Below are 24,130 nucleotides of genomic sequence, written 5' to 3' on the forward strand. Positions count from 1 at the left end.
GATCCCATTAAAAATTTCATCCCGTATTTTTCAACCTTAACGGTAGTATTTATCCATCAAATTTAAAAAGGGCAAAATGAATAATATATTGCCTATAAAACAATAAAATAATTTATCAAAACGGTTCACATTTGACGAAGTTCTGAGGTAACAAACGTAAAAAAAATATATAACCGAATTGAGAACTTCTTATTTGAAGTCGGTTAAAAAGTTAAAATAAACGGTCACCTTTAAACTTTTGCCGACGGATTTATACTTTTTTGCAGCAAAGGTACCGTCTTATAAATGTCACCATCGTTATGAGCAATAATTACCATCGCATAACATCCTATAAATATCCAAAGGTCATACTGACTTGTAAAAGAAATCTATAAATCTAGTACTAAGATGTAGTTCGAATAAATTATTGTTAATGTAAATATAATTAACATTTACCCGCAATTCTGTGTGTATGTGGACTGCAATAATAATAACAATGACTGGGATATTTTAATTATTTTCTGCTTAGTTATTTTTATAAATTGGATATAGAGGTAGGGGAAGACCCAAGAAACGATGGATGGATTGTGTGAAAGACGATATGGTTAGAAAGAATGTTACTTGTGAGATGACGTCCGACAGAGAAGTATGGAAGAAGAAGACACGCTGCGCCGACCCCAAGTAAAATTGGGATAAGGGCAGGAGGATGATGATTATTTTTATAATTTCTTGTTAGGTATATTTCACCTTATCTTTGTCTTTTAATATGCAGATTTGTATATTATTCGTTTTTCGTATATTATATTTGGATCCACAGACTTTGGGCGGGCGGGCGATGACCCCTTACCACTCATTCGTCCGCCTACTAATAACAAGTCCGTTTGTTACTCTCACGAAAGAAAAGCTGAACGGGTCTGAATAAAGTTCGGCTCAGAGTTAGATTATAGTCTTGAAAAGCATATAGGTTTACCTTTTTAACCACTCCGGTTTATTCGGATGGAGGTATCAAAATAATTTATTTTATACATTATTGAAATTTTAAAATAGTTTTATTAATATTTATGTACGGCGTTTTTAGTTAATTTATTATGGACACAGAGCTTTAAATACTAGAAGTATAAATATTGATTTGATAATAAATGTCAACATTTGCAAATGAAACTAAGTATTACTTGTATTGACCATGATTAGATTCGAATGTTTTTTTCATTAAATAAAAAAGACAATTGTTAAAAAGTATTATATCATATAATGTAACAGTGATCAGTAATGGCTTTATCAGCCGCTCTGCTGCCTTCCTCTTCTTTCTGAAAAAGTTACAAAGCTTATTTGACAACGCTGGTCCAGTGCGTGCATTTTTTTTTCATTTTTTATAATATCTAGAATGAAAAAAATATTTTTTTTATAATATCTATATGCCGAGATGACCTTGTGAGAGAACGCGTGCATCTTAACCGATGATTTCGGGTTCGAACCCAGGCAGGCACCACTGAATTTTTTGTGCTTAATTTGTGTTTATAATTCATCTCGTGCTCGGCGGTGAAGGAAAACATCGTGAGGAAACCTGAATATGTCTAATTTCAACGAAATTCTGCCACATGTGTATTCCACATTGCATTGGAGCAGCGTGGTATATGCTCCAAACCTTCTCCTTAAACGGAGAGGAAGCATTAGCCCAATAGTGGGAAATTTACAGGCTGCTAATGTAATGTAATTTAAATAATATCTATAACCATGTGAACTCCCCTTCAAACCGAAACACAACAAAACTAAGTGTACTTTTTGGCGGTTCAATATATGATGAGTGGGTGGTACCTGCTACCACCAAGTAAATACTGGATTTCCATGTGTCATAAGTTGTTTTTCTCGCGGTGTTTTTAGACTATGTGGTTGCATGAACATTAACTATATAGTTTCCGTGATTTGAAGTCTTCAGGTCGATCAGCTTTCAAGTCAAACAAAGTCATGTTTTAAAATACAATACTAGCAGTCGCCCGAGGCTTTTCTCGCATTTTAGGGGCTGGTCGTCACGTGATAGGCACAAAAAATTTTTTTTTTTTTTAAATGTAATAGAAATATTTTATTTTGTTATTGTTTATTGAATGTTATTTTGTGTATTTTTATTTTGGATTATTTTAATATTTTGACATCGAATTGTTAATATTATTTTTAATTAGTTACGGGATTTTATAAATTGATTTATGTTGTTAAATTTAAATGTAAACTGAGGAATTATTACAATAATATTTTGGTAGTCAACTTAACTAAGGCATTGGATTAATGTAATGTTAGATAAGATTTTTATATAAAAAAGTAGCCTATTTCCTTCGTTGCAATAAACTGTACCCGACCGCACGCATTAGGGCAATGTGTTGGGATTAACTCTAAGCCTTCTTCAATGGGTCAGGAGACCTTAGCCTAACAATGGAATGTGGACAGTTTCTTTACTTTTTTTGTTGATGACTATGATTTCCTGGTTTCTCTCTATCGTCTTAATCAAGAGTATAATCAGCCTGTAAATTTCCCACTGCTGGGCTAATGCCTCCTCTCCCGTTGAGGAGAAGGTATGGAGCATATTCCACAACGAAGCTTCTCCAATGCGGGTTGGTGGAATACACATGTGGCAGAATTTCGTTGAAATTAGACACATGCAGGTTTCCTCACGATGTTTTCCTTCACCGCCGAGCACGAGATGAATTATAAACAAATTAAGCACATGTAAATTCAGTGGTGCCTGCCTGGGTTTGAACCCGAAATCATCGGTTAAGATGCACGCGTTCTAACCACTGGGCCATCTCGGAGTAACATCATTTAATTCCTCTTGTTAACTCTGTTATTGTCTATCTTATTTATTTTGACGTTAACCGTCCGCTTTCACTACCATTCGTCTTGTAACGATTGAGTTTACACAACACTTATATACAATTATATTAAAACAAAAAGAAAACTTTATATTTCATTATATATATTCATTAAATTCAATAATCAATCATTGGATTCTAATATATATTATCATTATAACGATTCATAAGGTAAATAACGTTGCAACGAAGATTCTGTGTGAATTTTTTTTTTAACATTAAATATTGACATTTGCTTTAATGATATGATTACGCGTTCATTGGTCGATTTGTATTTTTAACGTGTAACAATCGTCTGTACGTCCTTATATCATTAATCAGATATCGTAATTGGGTGTCTGGTATTAGTCAATGACTAATGATTGGTTTTGTTAACATTAGTCATTAACCATACGAAATGATTTGCACCAAATATATATAATTGTATAGAAATCAAATACCAATTACAGGCTCAATGTGAAACCTTCTGATTTATGGAACGTATTAGCTTTAAAATTGGCAAATTGACAGGGATATTTTGGCTTCTGAATTAATAACATAAAACAAGCTCTTCCTGCGGTTTTGAATAAAATCTATATATACATAAATTATGTATGACATTTTTTTTTGTTTGAACTACTCGGTTAGGAAGATTTTCGGTCTCTCGTCTTATAAATTCTGCAAAGTATGCCTTTAATAAACAATTCAAGAAGGAACGAAGTTAAAACATATATTATTAATTTCAATATTTTTAATTAAAAATAGTTAGAGCATAAATCTTGTTTTTTTTTAATTGAATCGCAATTCTGATCCTGTAAGCAAAAAACGAACAAGCCCTCTGTTATACTTTTAATGAAGCCTTTTGTAGTACTACTCCAAGGTCCATGAGTTTTAACAGCAAATGGGACAAAAAATATTTTTAAATAATACACGAATATTTACTTCGTTTGTTGGATCCAGCTTTTTTCGCAGCGGTTCCAGCGTGTCAACGCATGTAGAGTCTTATACTAGGGCCCGTATTAATATTTGTATAGATTTAAGGACTTAATGTTAATAAAATTCTGCAGACATTTTTAACTTTGCCGTTTCATAAATTCAAATCATTTGTAAAAATACATTGGTAAAGAAAGCATATTATTCGATACAAGATTACATAGATGATAAAAAAGCGTGGAGTTAATTCTTGTTGATTTCCAGGCAGGATATATAACATACATATATAATTGTATTTAACTAACATGAGTGTATTTTGAGATGTTGAAAAAGAGTAACTACTGAGTTTCTTGTCGGTTCTTCTCGGTAGAATCTACATATCGAACTGGTGGTAGCTTTACTTAACATAGTTTGTTAAATGACGGCTGTAAAAGCCTACTTGAATAAAGTATATTTTGAAAAAAAAATGCAAAGAATGCGACTTTGCGTTCGCAATATGGGAAGTCACTTCGAGCAAGAACTAGGCTAAATTACAAAATATCTTAATTGTAACTTAGCTACTGAACTGTTTATGTATCTAAATTTAATTTTAAATTTGTATTAAGTAAGTAAGTTAAGTAAATAAGTAAGTTTTTTACATTGATTATTATTTTAAATCAATTTTGTGGGAATTGTAAAGGTCGCTCTTTAGTACGAATTCGGTCATGTTCGAATACGAATTTCCACCAGCGTCCTTTCTGATCATTTTTTTTCGGTTGCTTTGAAATAAATTCCTAGTTTTTATACATTTTCGGAAAGCTAATTAAACGATTATGTTTTTAAAATAATCTGCAGAACAAATTTCATAATGATTTTTTTGTTTTTCAGGCATATTTGAGGGAAAAAAATAAAAAAAATATTGAAATAAAATCGTTTTCCGTCTCGCATTTTTAAATTTGGACCGATAATTATTGTTTAAATATTGAAAAATATCCAGTGTTTAATCGTTTTTATAAATCATAAGAAAAAAGTAGATTTTAATCGAAACTTTTTTTTTAATAAATTTTTGAAGTTGCAATTTTGACTTATTTTGAAAAAATCTATAAAACCTGATAACTCCGAATTACCAATAACCCTGTATATTACTGTACGTCGTATATAGATACGTAGTCTATTATTCTTGTGTAGAATAACTACGCATAAGTTGTTATTATAATAAAATAAATTGTAAGGTTGAGATGAATCAGTGTGTTGCTATGACAATGGATTGAGTAATAGTGTAGGATCCTACGTGAGTGGGTGTCTTAATGATGCCTTGATTGTTAGCACATATTCATGTTAGTTTTATAATATATTATAATATAGTTGATAGAAATATTTGAAGAGCACAATTGCATTTTGCATGCCCTTGTAAATTTACCAGTGTCGTACAGTGTTATAATCTGTGGTACGATTACTTGCGCGATATATACTTGATTTTATTTTACTTATTTAAACGTACACGGTTTGATGTGCGTAAATTTAATTGTAGTATTTTCTAATAAAGTATTTATATGGCTCGTAAAATAAATTACAAGCCGCTGATAGTTTTACCGCTAATAATAATTAGCGTAATTTAAATCGATTGATTTCAAAAATTGCCTCTAGCTAGTTGTATAAAATTTGTAACTTCGTTTATTTTGTATATTTCTTCACGATTTTTTGAATACATATAAAATAATATATTTTAAGCAACTTGGCATAAAAATAAAACGATTTTCACTAAAAGTGTAAGTGTTTGAGTTATAAATTGTAGTTGTCGAAATAAACTATATTATACCATGTTATTTTAAGAAGAAATATTAGTAAGAGGATCTTGGAACGATATATATTATAACGTATATTTATATTGTTTGGATTAAATACTACATATTATATAATAAAGACCTTTCGCCGAGTCTGTTTGTCTGTATGTCTGAATGTGATAAACTCAAAACTACCATATTTTTATTGACGAGAGATTCATGAACGTTAGATCCATTAAAGTTTGGTGCAAATTCAACAATCATTCTAATATTAGGATTACTGTTGAAATTGTCGGAAAAAAAACCAATAGAATTTCATTATAAGCTAGTTGAACCCGCGGCAGTACCCACGCGAAATTATAACACTTTATAGCACAGAAACCTTCACCTCATTTTAACATACATCCTCGACCTGATTGTTTAAAAATTCACAAACGTATATAAATTAACGATATGAAATGATAAATTCAATCAAACATTCATCCCCCTTATATACTCTTAATTGATGATTTCCGGGATGAAAACTAACCTATGTTTTACCCGGGACTTTCGCTCAGCGGTTTAGATATAACACGCGGAGGTAACAACAGAGGTAACTTTCGTATTTATAATATTAGTAGGGATTACAGTATAAACATATTATGTGGCCTTATTCTCCCTGTGCGAACCTAAATATCTAGTTATCATTACATAGTATAAAACAAAGTCGCTTGCCGCTGTCTGTATGTATGATTAGATCAATAAAATTACACAACGGATTGTGATGCGTTTCTTTTAATAATTAGATTGATTCAAGGGGAAGGTTTATATGTATAATACATGCACAATATAGTAGAGAAACACTGATAATTTTAGAATTCGCCTGGGTAGGTAGCACCCACTCATCAGATCTTCTACCGACAAATAACAGTATTCCGGTGTGTTCCGGTTAGAAGGGTGAGTGAGCCAGTGTAATTACAGGCACAAGGGACATAACATTTTAGTTCCCAAGGTTGGTGGCGCATAGATGATGTAAGGAATGGTTAATATTTCTTACAGAACCTTTGTCTATGGGCGGTGGTGACCACTTACCATCAGGTCGCCCATATGCTCGTCCGCCAACCAATGCCATAAAAAAAAACATAGTATATTTAGTATCAGCATTGCACCCGTGCGAAGCCGGGGCGGGTGGCTGGTATTGTATATAATTTTGTTTGTGATCGTATTTATTGTAATTTCATAGTATCGTGTCTTCTCCGTCCTACGTAACATTAGTAAAATAATATTATGAACCCTATTAGCTCAACTAAAATCCATTAATATGAGAATTGATTTCAATCGATTTCACTGTGATTAACTGTCTTAGCGTGGTTACGGTGACTGTATAGCGCGATTTTATTAAAATATTATTTATTATGGAGCTTATGAAATTCATTTTATGTAATTTACGTGCTATTCTAAGATGACGGATTCAATGAACTCCGAAGGTAATCCGAGAAATCTTCATATATCGAATGGAAAAAGCGTTATGCGACGAGGCAAACTTTCCATCCCTTTATTTTTATCTCTGCCTCTTTCCAATGTACACGGTTTTATGTAAAATGATTTAAACTAAACTTCTTTATTGTTTTAATTCACACGAGATTGTAACAACAATTTTATTACTCGTCATCTAATTATTATCAAACGCTTGTAACTTATTACATTGGGTCTGTTATTTACTACATAAAAATATACATAAATTTTATAGCGAAAACAACTTCGTTTCAACCGGGTATAAAATATCTGAAAGTAATTCCTTTACTAATAACATGCCTTTATTGTACATAAAGAAATATTATATATAAAGATATTTTATTATTTATTTAATTTTACATAAGACGAAAATGATAGTATTTTAGCATAATCTTTTAATCTCCCTTGCAATGTCTTTCATCTTAGTTTTTTTTTAAATAAAATAATTATTTATTTATCATTCAAAAAGGGTACCTTAACAATATACATATATCAATTATCGTACTCAACGTTCACAATATTTTTTTCTTTATAATTATATTAATATAGAAAAAGAACAGAAAATACTCGTATCAATAAAGTTTGCTTAAAATTGGTTTAAGTTATACATCCTATATATTCCATCTCTTTTCTTCAATATTTGTATAAATATAATATCGATGTGAAATATTGGTTGCGTTAGAAACATTTTCTAATTTTATTCAAACGATTTGTTTCCAAAATAAATAAATCATTAATTATTAATTTCTTGGTGGTAGAGCTTTGTATCACCAACTCTATATTATACCATACTTGGTGATGTGGTGGTGGTTTAATCAGTGAGCGAATATGACCACAGGCACGAGGGACATAACATCTAGTTCCCAAGGTCTGTGGTGTCCGCGTATTGTAAAGAATTTTTCAATTTTTACACAGGGTCATCTTATCGTCATCTTGATCACATCGTCAGATGTCAGCGGGGAAATACTGCTAGCATTCTTTGCGGTCAAGATTTATATATACATAGCGGTCATATTTGTATGTATTTAAGGACTTAATGTTACTAATTTTTATGTAAATATTATTAACTATATCATTATAAATAGTTATGTACATCCTCTATATAAGTCAGTTAATACGATAAATACTCATTCTTCAATCATCTTTATATTCATGTAATCATTAATAAATATGTATTAATTGTTTTAACATATATTAGATTTTGTAATTCAATTAGTCGTGAAGAAATCTGAATATGTCGGAAGAAATACTGATCTCATATATATCAATACGCTGTTACGCGTAGCGCGGTTGCTCGAACAAACGATATGTAGTCCTTTGCCCAACTGTGGGAGATGTATGGTGTAATACAAACATACGTCATACATTAAATGGGGACTTTTGGCTCTAGTGGCTTATTAGTAATAGATACTGAGGTGCAGAATTTAAACCATGGGTGGAATTTTTAAGATTCTTAATCTCATTCCGGAGTCTGGATGTTGGAAGCGTGTAAAGGCCGGGAAGCCTGTAAAGCCTTCCGTAAAGTCGTGGTCTTGCGTGAACTCTTTCCCAGTGTGCTTATAATTATTCTCTCGCTAAATAGTGACCCACTGGAATGTACATTTTTACATTACATTAGCAGCCTGTAAATTTCTCACTGCTGGGCTAAGGCCTCCTCTCCCTTTGAGGAGAAGGTTTGGAGCATATTCCACCATGCTGCTCCGATGCAGGTTGATGGATTACACATGTGGCGGAATTTCGTTGTAATTAGACACATGCAGGTTTCCTCACGATGTTTTCCTTCACCGCCTAGCACGAGATGAATTATAAACACAAATTAAACACATGAAAATTCAGTGGTGCCTGTCTGAAACCCGAAATCATCGGTTAAGATGCACGCGTTCTAACCACTGGGCCATCTCGGCGCCCTGGAATGTACAGTGTATTAGTATACGTTTTAATTGTTTTATTAATTGTTAGAAATATAGCATGTGAGTAAATTTTGTAATATTGTTTATGTCTAAATCTAATTGTTCCTGATTTGTTAATATTTGACAGTACGCAAGAAGATGTAGAGTAGGCGAGAGCAATCCACCTAGATGTCCGAAAATCCACAACAGCGCGATTTTTAAGACATTTTCTGCATCGCACAACCACTCTGTGGAACCAGCTTTCGCCGACGGTTTTTCCGAACCGATACGACTTGGGAACCTTCAAGAAAAGAGCGTACTCTTTCCTGAAAGGCCGGCAACGCACCTGCAAGCCCCCCGGTGTTGCAGATGTCCATGGGCGGTGGTAGTCACTTTCCATCAGATGAGCCTCCTGCTCGTTTGCCACCTATGACATAAAAAAAAAAAAACGTCGGCGATGTTACGCAGGGATTCGGTCTACAGGGTCGTAGCTCCCTTCTATGAGACGGCAACGCGTGATCGGGAAAGGGCCAATCCCACATTGCACGGGATGCGTTATATCGACGCGATGCCAAAGCCATTGCCGGTTTTAGTAAGTGGACATCACAAGTAACCCGGTTCCCAAGGGGCATTGGTATCTCTCTGTAGGTCACCACTGAGTGCACACTAAAGGTCTATCCCAGAGTACGTTTTTAGTAATAATCAGTATATTTTTTAAGTAGTAACTAAACAAGGCTATAAGAACTCAATCAGTTATAATTATACACTAATAAATATATATTGTAATTCTATTCTATTTAATTAATACATGTATTTACATTCGCGGAAAAACTACTGAGTTCTCGGTCGAAATCTAAATCAAAACATGCTTTATTCAAGTATGCTCTTAAAAGCGCCTTTGAATCGTTATTTTCGGCACTATATTGAACGTAAAGCTACCACCGGTTCCGATTGTAGATTCTACAGAAAATAACCGGCAAGGAACACAATAGTTACTCTTATCCAACGAGTATTAACTCCACGTAGTATGGAACATTCAAAAGTGCTTTTACGAGCTTACTTAAATAAATAATATTTAAAAATTGCTATGGTTATTTGTTAGTAACGAAATTAAGCGAGTCAGTGTATTAACAAGCGTTAAGCACTAAGTTAAAGTATCCTCGATGCAATTGACGATATTTATTTACTTTACGTATTATATAATTAAACTTTGACATTTAACAAGTGCGATACTTCAATATTAAATAAAGCCTTTTGATTCTGTTGTGACTAACTGTCAAGTAATTCATTTGTATATGCAAAATATGTTGACTTAAGTACTTTGTCGCTTAAGTTATTTAACTTAAATATCATTATTTATATAAAATTTTATTATACTTAGTTTAATATTATGAACGAGACTTTTTATTTTATTTTGAAATTAATATATAAGGAGTTTTACTTGGCGGTAAGCCTTTGTGCAAGCCCTTCTGGCTAAGTACCGTCCAGTCATCAGATAATCTACCGCCAAACAGCAATATTATTGTTGTGTTCTGGTTCGAAGAGTGAGTGAGCCAATGTAGGTAACTACAGAACTACAGGCACAAGGGGTCATAACATCTTAGTTCCCAAGGTTGGTGGCGCAATTGCGGCGTAAGGAATGTTTATGGTCGGTGGTGAACACTTACCTTCTAATGGCCCATTTGCCCATGCGCCTACCTATATCGTAAAAATATATATATATATATATATTAAAAACAACACTAAATAACCTATAAGCAGTTATTTTAAAATTGCTTAATCAATTTCAATGAAACAATTAATTTATTACAAGTCTACGAGTCGAATCAGGTTGAAGTCGAAAACATAATTCTCAAGGTATGAACCAAAAGATACATACAGGGACTAATATATACCCAGTGATTTCTAAAGCTGGCGGCCTGTGAACTCATGGAGCAGCCAGCTTGCGCCAACGAGTGGATCGTGGGACGAGAGCTGGTGCGACCTCGCCCGGAGTGGAGCGGCTCGGTGCGTGCGTGTGATCATTAAAAATAGAAGACATTGTCAGCCCTTTATAAAACAATTGTATTGAATCTTTGAGCTTTAAGGGTTTTTTTATAGGTAGGTGGACTGGTAATTGGACCACCTGATAATAAAGGTCACCATCGTCCATAGACATTGGCGCTGAAAGAAATATAAGCCTTTCTTCAAAAATGCATAATCGCCAATGCATAACCAGCCTTAGGAACTAAGATGTTCTTGTGCCTGTAGTTACACTGGCTCACTCACATTTCAAACCGGAACATAACAATAAAAAGTACCGCTGCTTGATGGAACAATATATGTGGGTGGTACCTTCTCAGACACGCTTGCAAAGGTCCAAGTAAAAATGACAGATGTCGGATCTGTTTATAAATTTATAATTATTTTGAAGGCTTGATTCTGGTACTGTAGTCATTTTAATAGACGGCGCCACCGAGGTATTTGCAGTGTCATAATTTTAATATACTACAAGATAACCCGGCTTTGCTCGGGCGAAATAAATAAAACGAAACAAATACGGTTTATCATTTACTTTTCGTATAACTTATTAATAAAAGTTGTGATTATCAAACGTGTATATTTCTATTTAAGGTTGTGAAAACTAACAATAATCATTCTTCAATTCAATTCAATTCTTAGTTTAACGGCTTTTTGTCGTGCCGACTGGGCACAGATTATTTCGCCAATGTCAAGTGGGATGGAGAAGACACGATAAACATTCTTTACACAGCTTTCTGAACGCACCCGTTAACGTCAAAAATGGCCGCCCGTTGAGTTGTCATGTCATGTTATTTCATCGATTTAATATCGATATGATATCTCGATTGTACGAATTTTCGAATACATACGAGTATGATGTCCACTATGAATCTTTATTTTTTAACGATCTATAGTAGTGGATAGATTTCGATCAAGTACATCGTAGCCCTCCACGGTATTGTTAATAAAGACTATTAAACTGCGAAGGTGTGCCCCTCTACGTTAAATTTTATTGGCGTGCATCAGTACAAGTGATACGTATGTGCTTATAAGATGACTTAGTGTGCGTGAGATGAAGATTAGACACAGCTAAATAATACAAATTAAATTATATTTGTTATTGCGCCTTCGGAATGTAAATTTACATACAAGCATTGCAATGCTGCACTTTTCACGAAAAGTATAGCAAAGCTAGCTAGCTGGCTATCTGAATTTATTTTTCTTTGATTGACATAACTGTTACTATAATTTAAATGTTAATATGTCAAAAGTGCAGCCACTTTAATTATTAATTACTGACGAGACAAAAAGACGCGTCGTTTTGCTCAAGAATTTTCTTATTTAAAACATCGCGTCAGATAATTCTGTTTCATTGATTTAAATAATCACGACATTCCGACGCTCTAAAAGGCGCGTCCTTCTGTCGAAAAATACCTAGCCTGGGAACGGGCCCGTGACCTCTAGCTGTCAATCAGTGATCTGATGCATTAAACGGCATTGTTGAAACGATTTGTCAGTTATCTAAGGTTTGGAATTTTTTTTAATAATTTATTATGGATAACTAGTTGTCGCACGCTGCTTCGCTCGCGTTTTAGGAGTTAGTCGTCGGGAGTTAGGTATAAAAAGTCCAATGTTTCTCCTCGGGCTCCTTTCAAGCTTGCTTTGTACCAAATTGCATCAATTTTAGTTTAGTGGTTTGACAGACAGACGGACAGAGTTACTTTTGCATTTATAAAGTTAAATAAATATTTGTTATTATAACAAACATGTTGTAATAACATTATGCAAAGCAATGCGTTGTCTTTAACAGTTTATCTCAAAAACTACTGAAGCTTCGAGATTTAGTTTTTTTAAATAGTTTAATCTAGTTACATTAATTTTAAGTTACATATTTATATCTAAAAGTGAAATCTTTTAAACTCATTTTCTCTCTTAGGTTTTACTGGAAAATCTTAAGATTTACCGTAGTTCGAGCATTTACAGTAACAGATATATACCATATAAATATGAAATTGAGTAGAGTGTTTGACTTTCGGCATCATACAACCCAAGGAGGGTTATTACGAGTATATAAGTTATTTAATGATTTGAATGTGTAAATTTTGCAACATCTTAGTAAATAATCGTTCCTAAGGGTTCTAGTATTACAAATTTTATACGATCAATTTATTCATTTTAATTGATTTAGAAGATTAAATATAATAACTAAATAAATCGGTCAAGTTCGCGTGAGGCAACGAATTGTAGAGTTCCGTAGTCAAATTCGTTTTTATTAATAAAGTAAATTGCTCGTGTATTAGTACTTACTAATAATAGTAACTGCAGCAAATAATGTATGAAAAATTATTTCATTATTTGATGTAAAATATCGATTGGCGCACTTTGGGGGTATAGCCGACTTGTATACGGTATGCTGCCGCTTTCTACTCCCTAATGTGTTGACGCATGTACTATATACTTCGTTGCTATTAATATATAAATATAGAAGATAAGAAACATTAATTCACTTTATTAACAAAATCCTAAGGTTTTATTTAATTTATAATAAAATATGTTCAATGTCATTAATATAAATGCTTCATATCTTCGAAATTTACCTCGAAAAAAGCCCGTTAAACATGAAAATAACCTGCTCTTAATGGGATTGGTACTGTAAGAAAAATATGCTTTATACCTCACACTGTCAGAGATAACCCTACATTCCTCCTAATATGCTACCTACTTGTGCTTGTCATTGTGTTATACTGTTTCCGTTTCTTGTCGATGACAGTTCTAATTCGATTGTTGTAGTGTTGTGACCAAATAAGTAATGATATCGATCGCATATATTTCTTATTTTATTATTTTAAAGATTACCTGTCCTTATTATTTCGTTTCATTGTCGAGTACCTAACTATAACTACTTATTTTACAACAGCTTCGAAAATTTTAAAGAAGTTAACATTATCAATCAAGAATTATTACGTGTAACATCTTGTAATGAAATGTAATATTAGTTAAAAAAAATTGTACAAAAGTATCCAGCAGTAGTTTAGTTGCTTACATTCTGTAAAAATATATCGGGTCTGTTATCGGGTTACGTTTATCGATATAGCTCCATCCCTATCAGTTTCTCCGACTCTGGTATAACCTTGTACGTGTGTAAACGTTATATTTTTATAAAATAATGCATACATAATGTGAAAAAGACGCTCGTTCAAGTTTTCACAGGAGCTGTCATCGAGAAAATAATGAAATGGAAATACTTAGTTGACTTATCTTTGAAACTATAGTTAAAAACTCAATACTAATTCATATCAATTTAATCTACACTAAATGCTATATTAACTCTGTCTGTCTATCTGTCTGTTACTATTTTGTCCAAACCACTGAAGAATTTGATGAAATTTTGTATCAAGCAAACTTGAATCTCGAAAAAGAAAATGGCTGTTTTTCTACACATCTATACAAAACAAATGGCGATAAGTAATTGTATATAAGTAGTTAAAAAATATACAGTTTCACAATTATTCTCGATGAATAAACTCGAAGCTCACCGTAGACACCGTCGTCACCGCGATCGTGATATGTCAGGAAGTAATATGAGACATTTTCTGTATTAATTATAACATTTAAATGACACACGCAAGTTACGCAAATTTGTCACAAGAGATGTACTGATACACAGATTCCTTCGATGTGAACATTAGAAGAACATTTACGCCACTGGAATTGGAAGTCGGAATTCCAATTTAAGTTGGATTTATTGCTTCGAATGAGAATAGTTTTGACTAGGTCATGCATCGAGTAGATCATGCCTCTACGTTAGACATTAAATTGAATTCTAATTTAAATTACTTTATCTAACGTAACTCGCAATATATCGACTGTCAATATTTTATATGTGAGATACGAAATGACTTATAGAATAGCGCTGCTGTCGTTCTCAGTTGTTACTAACTATCGGTTTAAAGTTTAAAAGATAAACATAAGTTAACTGTCATCGCATTCTGAATGATTATTCACGTGGGTCTAGTAATTATGACAAAAAATATTTAGTTCCTTAATGTGCTGAAAAATATATTCTGTAATTTAAATTATCTATTTTAAAAAAATTTGTAAGATAAAACAAGTCCAAAAACAGTAAAAGTCATAAATTACAAAAACTTATAATTTATTCGCGGCTGTACGAATATTACATCTCTTATGTATTTATTAAGACAATTATTATAAAATTAATTATATTTTATGATTGTCTTTAAACAGTTAAGTAAGTAACCTGAGTTCATAAGGAAATTATCTTACATTGCGTTACATTGCGCTAATACTTTAGATAAACTGAAGATAACAATTCAGAAACCATGCATAATTAATTTTATTTAAATAAAAGGCGAAATCAACTTTCAGGACCAGTTTACTTAGAGCTTTGTTCAAGTCCGTCTAGGTAGGTATCACAGACTCATGATACATTCTACCGCTAAACAGCAATACTGACAGTTCTTGTGTTGAGGTTTTGAAGGGTGAAGGAGCCAGTGCAACTACAGGCACAAGGGATCTTCGCTTCCAAGTTTAGTGGCACATTTTTTGGTCTAAGGAATGGTTAATATTTCTTACAGCACTAATATCTATCCATGGTACCACTTACCATCAGGTCAATATGCTCGTCCGCCGAAATGAATAATAAAAAATAAAAAAGGGAGGCTTACTTTTAATTGAATTCTCCCACATACAAAGTAGCTATTATATTTTTATTTTGATCGAAAATATATGTACGGAACCAAAAGAAAGTTCGTGTATTTAATCATATTTAGGTAAAGGGCGAAACGTAGGCCGATAATAACGGTTTAGATTGAAGCAGCGGCTCTCAAACTTATATCGTGATTTATTCTTGTTCTTAAATATATTTTATAGCTAGCTGGATAACCTTGAGGTTCAGATATAGTAATAAAATGTATTTGTTTACACAAAGATACATATTTTTTTGTAATTTATAGTATTCACAATAATATAAATCTTGAAAGAAATATTCGTTATAAATCGTTGTATAGACCCGAGGACGAGAGGTAAACTAATAACAGTTTCCGACTTCGCAAAGTTAATTCATCCTTTTCGATGTATGGTATTCGTTTCTATAGAAAGATTCTACAGCAATTTTTTACTTGGCTTAACAAAAAATTAAAAGCTCGTGTCAAAAAAAAAATAACATTGATAAATAAAGCATATTACTCAATACCAGATTATATTAATGATAAAAATGACTAGACTTAGTATTTATAGATATCTAGGCAGAATATATGTACTTAATTGACATAATCGGTAATTTGACTGGCGGAAAAGAGTAAATATTGAGTTCCTTGGCAGTTCTTCTCAGTAGAATCTATTCTTGTAGGAATAAAGACAGCGAAAAAAAAAACAAATGAAATTTAAAAATAGTTGCTATAAAGTTGTATGCGATATTGACTAAAATTATTATAACATTAAAATAATTTATCCTACAAAACAGCGTATCGTGTTAAATCGGTTTTCATCATATCACGAATGAGATACAATGTGAGATATTAAAAAAAAGCATTGACAGTAATTATAACGCTTAACGCTTAAGACTAACAGCCCATCGTACACAATAAGCGTCCAAATTCAGTATTCGGGGGATCTGCCCTCCCTCTCAATAAATATATTTTCATAGACCTTCTATTGAGTGCCTCAACGATGGTCCAAGGCTTGATCAGTATCGACGAGTCCAATCTCTGCACCCTAGATTAAGATGAGAACACGCTCACACGATCACGTGATATTATAAACTGTCAAGTTTTGACGTACATAAAAATCTGGGTTACATAAACTTTGAGAACCACTGGTAAAGAAGATTCAATTAAAAATTATTCACGGCTATAAAAAATGTTACTCAAACATTAATAATTAGCATTTTTATTAGAATCGTCCATAATTACACACTCTGTACACCATATGGAGACGTTCAATTCGATTCCCGTTTGGCGACAAATAATTATAATATGTCAAATAAAATTATTGATTCTGAGAAGACCCGCCATATTTAAGATAACTTTCTGGTTGCAAATAAAACCGTATAGGTAGGCATAAAAAATACTATAATAAAATACCTAAATACGACTTGGGATCCTTTAAGAAAAGAGCCTACACATTTCTTAAAAGCCGACAACGTACCTGCGAGTCTCGTGTGTTGCATATGTCCATGGGCGGTGGAAGTCACCATGAAAGGGGGGGTATGTGGGATTCGTCGGCGCCAACTGCACCGTAATACCCACTATCAAACCAGTGATACCTAATATATAAAATGTATATAATTTCTTTGATTGGAATAGACTATGAGCAGTTTCCCCTTAGCTTCATTATAGTATGCCCAGGGAGTATCTTTTCAGCTTTGGTTTAAAACTTTTGGGCATCACCGAATATAATATCTCGTTATAAATTCATCGTAAATATTTATAAAAATATAATGATTGAATCGAAATAATACAAGGCATATACGAACAAAAAAATCCTACAAAAAAAAATGTGTAGTATCGTTAGAACTAAGTTATTTTCGCTTTATTAAGTATTAAATTACAGATTCCATGTTAATAAACACAATAACAAAAATTACGTTTGAATAACATTATTTAAAACCGTAAAAAATAAAACGAGACGAGGAGAAAAGGACAGAGAGGTCGCTTGGAGTATAACATTTTCTTTACGTGAAAATTTCTGCCAGTTCACTCTACTGTGAGCTACGTAAGAGTTGTTCCTTTTATTATAACGATGATGTAGCATTTAGATATATCAGCAATGAAGTACATACCATCCGCGTCACAAGAGAGTCTAGACTGGCGGCAGAGAGGCGCGTTAAAATAAATAAATAAATATCGGACAACATCACATACATTATTCTGATCCCAATGTAAGTAGCTAAAGCACTTGTGTTATGGAAAATCAGAAGTAACGACGGCACCACAAACAACCGGACCCAAGGCAATATAGAAAACTAATGAACTTTTTCTACATCGACTCGGCCAGGAATCGAACCCTCCCGGGTGCAATTCCTCGGAGTGGCGTACCCATGAAAACCGGTGTACACACTACTCGACCACGGAGGTCGTCAGATCAGTCAGACATAAGAGAGCATCAAGCCGTTTGCACTTTGCTGCGGAATAAGAATCGGTCGGTCGAAGGCGAACCAAAAAATAATACTATCAAAAACATATCTTCTTTAACAAATTTCAACGGCGCAACACTCATAACTCAGAGAGCAAGTAAAACACGGGATTGCCGTACGATCGGAAAGAACATCCTTTATTTAAGCTCTCTGGTCTCCATGGAGATTTTTACTTGGTGGTAGAGCTTTGAGCCCGTCTGGGTACAATGAGAATTCTACCTCCAAACATCTTTACTTAGTATCGTATTCCGGTTTGAATTGTGATCGAGGTATTGTTACTAAAGGCAGGTAACATCTCAGTTCTCTAGATGTCCGTCAATGGACCCAAACTAGAGATACGATCTTCTTAAAACCCCGTATATCTCATTATATATTATATATTATATTATGAGATCCAAAGTGATTGTATTTAACTATATAATTAACGAACTGGAGTGTAATTAACCCAGATAAATATGAATTATAAATATCGTAGACACAAATTACATTATGTAATTAAGTACATTATGTAACTTACATGTGATTTCGCTTATAATAAGGTTATATAGAGTTGCTCTTTTGGAATATTTATAGATATGAAATAGAATATGATATAATTTGTTAGTCTGTGCGAACGAACCCGTAACTCACCGCATTGTCACGTCAGAATATGCGATCATGACTGTAATAATGATATCATTGTAAGGATTTACGTTTCGGATTAGTGTGTCACCGCAAGTCGGTTTTCAATGTTTGACGAGTGACGTACTAAAAGATTTCTCACAGACTAGCATGGATTTTCTTTAATATTTTCTATTTACATCTGCGTTTTGTAACTTAAGCATTATTTTATTTTTTATATGTTTGTTTTTCCATATAATATTAAAGGTCATTAAACATTTTTAAATACAGGTTTTTTTTTTCTAGATCTATGGCGTTACTGGAGGCCTGACCTTATAGGTTAAAACACATCGTTTCCGCGGTTATCATTAAGCAACTGCCCGGGTAGATGGGAAAACCCCGGGCCCGTACCCAGACATGCTCAATCCAGTTAGAAGGAACTCCCCTGTTGTGGTACCAGTGTCAACTAGTGTACAATGTCTTATTTCAAACAGCATGCCTAGTGTTTGTTTTACAAATTTACTTATGAAATTTCACCATCGCTTTAACGCAAATTTTACTTTTCAAATTGTCAAAATTGCCGCCTGCACTCGCTACTAGAAACAAACGATCGTAGTTTGAAGTCAACGTTCGATGCTCGTTAACGGCGAAGTAAAAAAAATCTAACCATAATTACGGTATTATTATTACGGAATTATTTATTATATATATTAGATTATGAATTTGCGAAAAAATAGCGTTATAAACGACGGCGAAGATGTAAACGGAAATTTGAACGTAAAATTAAAGTTGAAATACGTAGTTAAGTGATATATTAATCAAGAAATGTCTGTACAATACGATGAGCTATCAGCAAATCACATGGAATACGTCAATCTAATGCTATCGAAGCGAAGAAGAGACTGGGATGGAGCAGCAGTTGGGTATTCCTGGCTCCCTACATGTAGCGAAGGCTACCTAGAGGAATACGGAAATATGATGTTATAATTGTTTCCAAGTTCTGTCACTAGACGGCGCTGTTTCAATAAAATACAAATCGCAATAAACGTCAACTCTATCGAATCAGTAAATAAACTCGCACTAAACTCACTGAATGGTATAATATAGTAATGAAAAAATGATTTATGTATAAAGATTTTAAAACATATTATCTTTACACATTTATTATAAAAAAGTCTAGTTTTAATTAATTTATAATGAATGCTTCGAGATAAAGACGAAAAATTTAAATTTTATTTCATTTAACCCTCTGTCTACTGTGGTATACATAAATAATATTAAATTCTAAATTTTCATTAGCAAACTAGCATCACAATTGTTTTTCTATCGTATGTTTATTTAACTTAAAAAAAAAGTAGATAATTAATAATAAATATTAATATTATTGTTAGATCTATTCTAAATATACAAGTATGTGTACTTTAAATGTTATAATATAGGTATATTGTCAATGTCGCTAGCTTATTATGAACGCTTCTTAACATATGTGTTTATAGACTAGTTTCATTTTCCAACTGTACTTATCTTTATTACTACACAATAGCGATGCTGGTTTTACTCTGATAATACAAATAATGATAATGATTACTTTAGAATATTACAAATCAAGTGTCACAAAATTTATTCTTCGGTAGAGAGAGTGTATATGACATACATATATGATTTAAATCTTCATATAAACGGATATAAAATAATAATTTATCAATATTATATTAAATGTATACTATTCATAAAAAAATCTATTTTTAATTGGTTTGGAATTTGTGAGTTATTTAGTATGTATGTATGGGGTACTTTCGACCCGCTACAGTTACCGACGGGTTATATATAATATCTCAAAGAATGTAGAAGATAACTCTAATGAGCAATAATAATTATGAAATAATAATTATTATAAATACTTCATAACGTCGGATGCTCACGATTACTGTCTGAATATAATTATATTAATTAATCTGATATTTATTACTGTGTGTATTGAATACACAGCTGTATATTATATCTAGTAAGTTAAAATTAAATACGCAAATAACCGCTCGAAATGCAAATTAAACATGCAGAAATGAAATGTAAAAACCTACTTAAAATGATACATTAACAGCCTGTAAATTTCCCACTGCTTGGCTAAGGCCTCCTCTCCTTTTGAAGAGAAGGTTTGAAACACGTTCCACCACGCTGCTCCAATGCGAGTTGGTGAAATACACGTGTGACAGGATTTCGTTGAAATTAGACACATGCAGGTTTCCTCACAGTGTTTTCCTTCACTGCCGAGCATGAGATGAATTATAAACACAAATTAATCAGATGAAAAATCAGTGGTGACTTTAAAGGTTACAAGTGACTCGTCCTGGCTTCGCGCGGATAGAATAAGGCTCTATTGTAAACTCCAATCGAAGTAATAGAGATAAACAAACCTTAGTATACAGTGAGCACATCACTAACAGTCAAAATACCAAAATTTTATATTCTTTATTCAAGTAGACGCATAAAGGGACTTTTGAAACGTCATGTCACAGTGTCGAATTGTATGTAACGCTGCCGCCGGTTCGGAAAGTAGTTTATGCCGAGAAGAACCGACAAGAAACTCAGTAGCTACACTTTTCCATAATTTTAAATGCATAGTATGTCAGTAAAGTACAATAAATTTTACTTTTACAACGAAGTGCACGATTTTTATATATTTTTTTTGTATTAAGTAATGATTCAGTTCAGTCATTGATTATTATGTCTTTATTTGTAATAAACTATTCAAATGAAATACTTATATCCATTTTAATTTTACTTGCAAACAGTTACGATAACAGCTCCGTCGGACGTCCCGAGACGCAAGCTTTTTTTTTAATGACTAACAGATAATTACTAAACCAATATACATAAAACTTATGCAGAAAATGCAGCGTGCTTTGGAGTGCTACCATTATTTAAATAGCAGGACTTCGCAGTTTCACCCGCTTTATTGGACAGTATCCCATACATTACTCTGATCCCAATGTAAGTAGCTAAAGCACTTGTGTTATGGAAAATCAGAAGTTACGACGGTAACACAAACACTCAGACCCAAGACAACATAGAAAACTAATGAATTTTCTATGTTGTCTTGGGTCTTTTTAAGCTTTAAATTTCGACTATTGACATGACAGGCATTAATTTCATCCCCATCAAATATAATATTAGTAGAGATAAATATTCATACAGTTTCATCCAACTTACATCAAAATTAATCTAATTGGAACTGATCACGACCACATCTGTCATATTTAGGAACAGACAAGCTAGTAAATCTTTGCGTATGACAGTTACAATAGTTATCAATTCGGTTTGAAAAGCAACTCTGTACAATATAGGCAAAAAGTTTGTATATAACTACCGAACTCTTTGTGTGTTAATAAAATGTCATTGCGATTGACGATTTTGTTTGTTTTAATAACTAAAATATACTATAACGTGACTAACAGTTGACAATCAAAATCAAAATATACTTTAGTCGAGTAGACTCTTAGAAGTAGATTAGACTTTTCAATCGTTATTTTACAAGGTAAATTTTAATATCAAGACCAGTTCGTAATGTTGATTCTACCGGCTGGAATCTCGATAATTATTTTTTTTCAAACAAAAATAATTTATAATAATCACATACAATTATATTTATATATCTTGTATGACCTTCAATGCATCTCAAAGTTTTAGTAGTTTAATAGTAAGTAGTTTTAAAGATCTAAGCGTACACAGGGACAGACAGACAGGAAGCGACTTTGCTTTATACTATGTAGTGATTACAATGAAAAAGTACCTATTAACCAACATTACGCGCTATAAAATAAAGAACAAAATAAGAATACAAAAATAATCAAACATTCTTTCTAAAGGATTTCATTGCAATAAATAAAAAAACAATACAACGGAATTGATAACCTCCTTTTAGTAGTCCGTTAAAAATTCTACAAAATAAATGTTAAACATGATTGACAGCTCTTAAGTTGCGATTAATTTATTAACAAATTGATTGATACGACACGCGCATGCGACTAATTGATATAAAATTTATGATGAACTAGACGACGTCTGTTTACAAGCATTTTATGAATAAAATGATTTAACGGACACTTTATTGATAGTCAAATGTAATAAAAGTCATAAGTTCAACTATACCGTATTGTACCCATAAATTGTGTTATTAGTTCGAAAGAAAAAGAAAAACATCGTGACAAATGTTACCGAGGGATTCCAATGGTTTCACGGTAGCATGCGAAAGTGATCCCGTGGCGCTCGCCGAGGAGACAGAGTGGGTATACCGGGGCGCACTCGCCGTCCTGGACACTGACGAATCCCACATAACCCTCCCCTCCCCAAACACTTCCACGTAGGTGAAATGCGTAACGAGTTTTTCAGCGAGATAAAAAAAAAAGTTATTCTAATGGTGAGTTAGCCAGTGAGAGGAATAAGAGATATAAGGGATGACATATTAAATCTTATACCGTGGTTGCCAGTATATGTGCAAGAAATGTTAGGCGTTATATATGTATGTATGTCGTTCACTTTGTGATTCGAGCGGTATTAATATTCCGCGTGGAACCTCGCAAACCCTGCGCCCTGTAATTCCAGAGAATAGAGCCACAGCATCCACAGATCGATTCAGCACGTCTTTTTAATCTCCCGTCTATTAGAAGACCGAGGGTTTGGCATCGTTAAAAATATATTCTGCAGAAATACGCCGAAGGCCTCCAAAGGATAAGGAATATAAAAAAATCTTGTGAATGTGTCAGCTTAGGAGTAAAAAGCGAGTAACGATAAAACCAGCGGGGAAATTTGTATATTTATTTCTATAAATTACAATCGTCTTAATTGTTGTGAAGAAGAGGAAATAATTTGTATAATATTAGTTATCATATAGATTTAAGTTATTTCTCGGTAATCTATTAGTTCTACTAAAAAATGAATCGAGCTAATTGACGCAAACTCGAACTCATTTCACAAATATCAGCGCCCTAATGGGGGAGGATGAACCCTTACAGGAGTTACTCTTACACTTAATTTGTTAGAAAAAGATATTACAGCTATTCGATTTGCGTTTACGCATTTAATTACAAAGCAGGGAGTGCGTTTTATTTAACACAGTGTAAAAACTTAACGTATTTTATAGATATGTTATTGAAGGTACGTCCCTTAATAATCCCACGCACACTAAGACATCTTATAAGCACAAGTCAAACGCACACTAATGCACGTTGATAGTATAGTGTCGCGCCTTCGTAAATGAACAGATCTATATGTGTGGTTCAACTTTTGGAAGTTAATTTTAAACGAGTAACACTCATCAAGTTCTGCACTGACTTTTTAGTGGTGGTGCCACTCTGCAGTTTAATAACATAACAATATGCAGACACATAACGCTACTGAACTCAATCTAATACTAGAATTATAGCACAGAATAATAATAACATATACTTGGTGGTAGGTCTCTGTGCAAATTTGTCTGGT

At 33.0% G+C, this 24,130-nt stretch overlaps 1 protein-coding gene across 1 annotated transcript in view; it reads left to right on the forward strand.

Annotated features, from left to right (window-relative positions):
- Positions 1-1,742: 1,742 nt before the first annotated feature.
- LOC113392053 (zinc finger protein 26-like) overlaps positions 1,743-24,130 on the forward strand; it is a 257,766-nt gene continuing 235,378 nt past the window's right edge. Inside the window, exon 1 of the mRNA XM_026628284.2 lies at positions 1,743-1,752. The gene's annotated coding sequence lies outside the window, so the exon portion shown is untranslated. The remainder of the gene's footprint in view (positions 1,753-24,130) is intronic.

Source organism: Vanessa tameamea, chromosome 27 (genome assembly GCF_037043105.1).
Source record: "Vanessa tameamea isolate UH-Manoa-2023 chromosome 27, ilVanTame1 primary haplotype, whole genome shotgun sequence".
Classification (NCBI taxonomy): Eukaryota; Metazoa; Arthropoda; class Insecta; order Lepidoptera; family Nymphalidae; genus Vanessa; species Vanessa tameamea.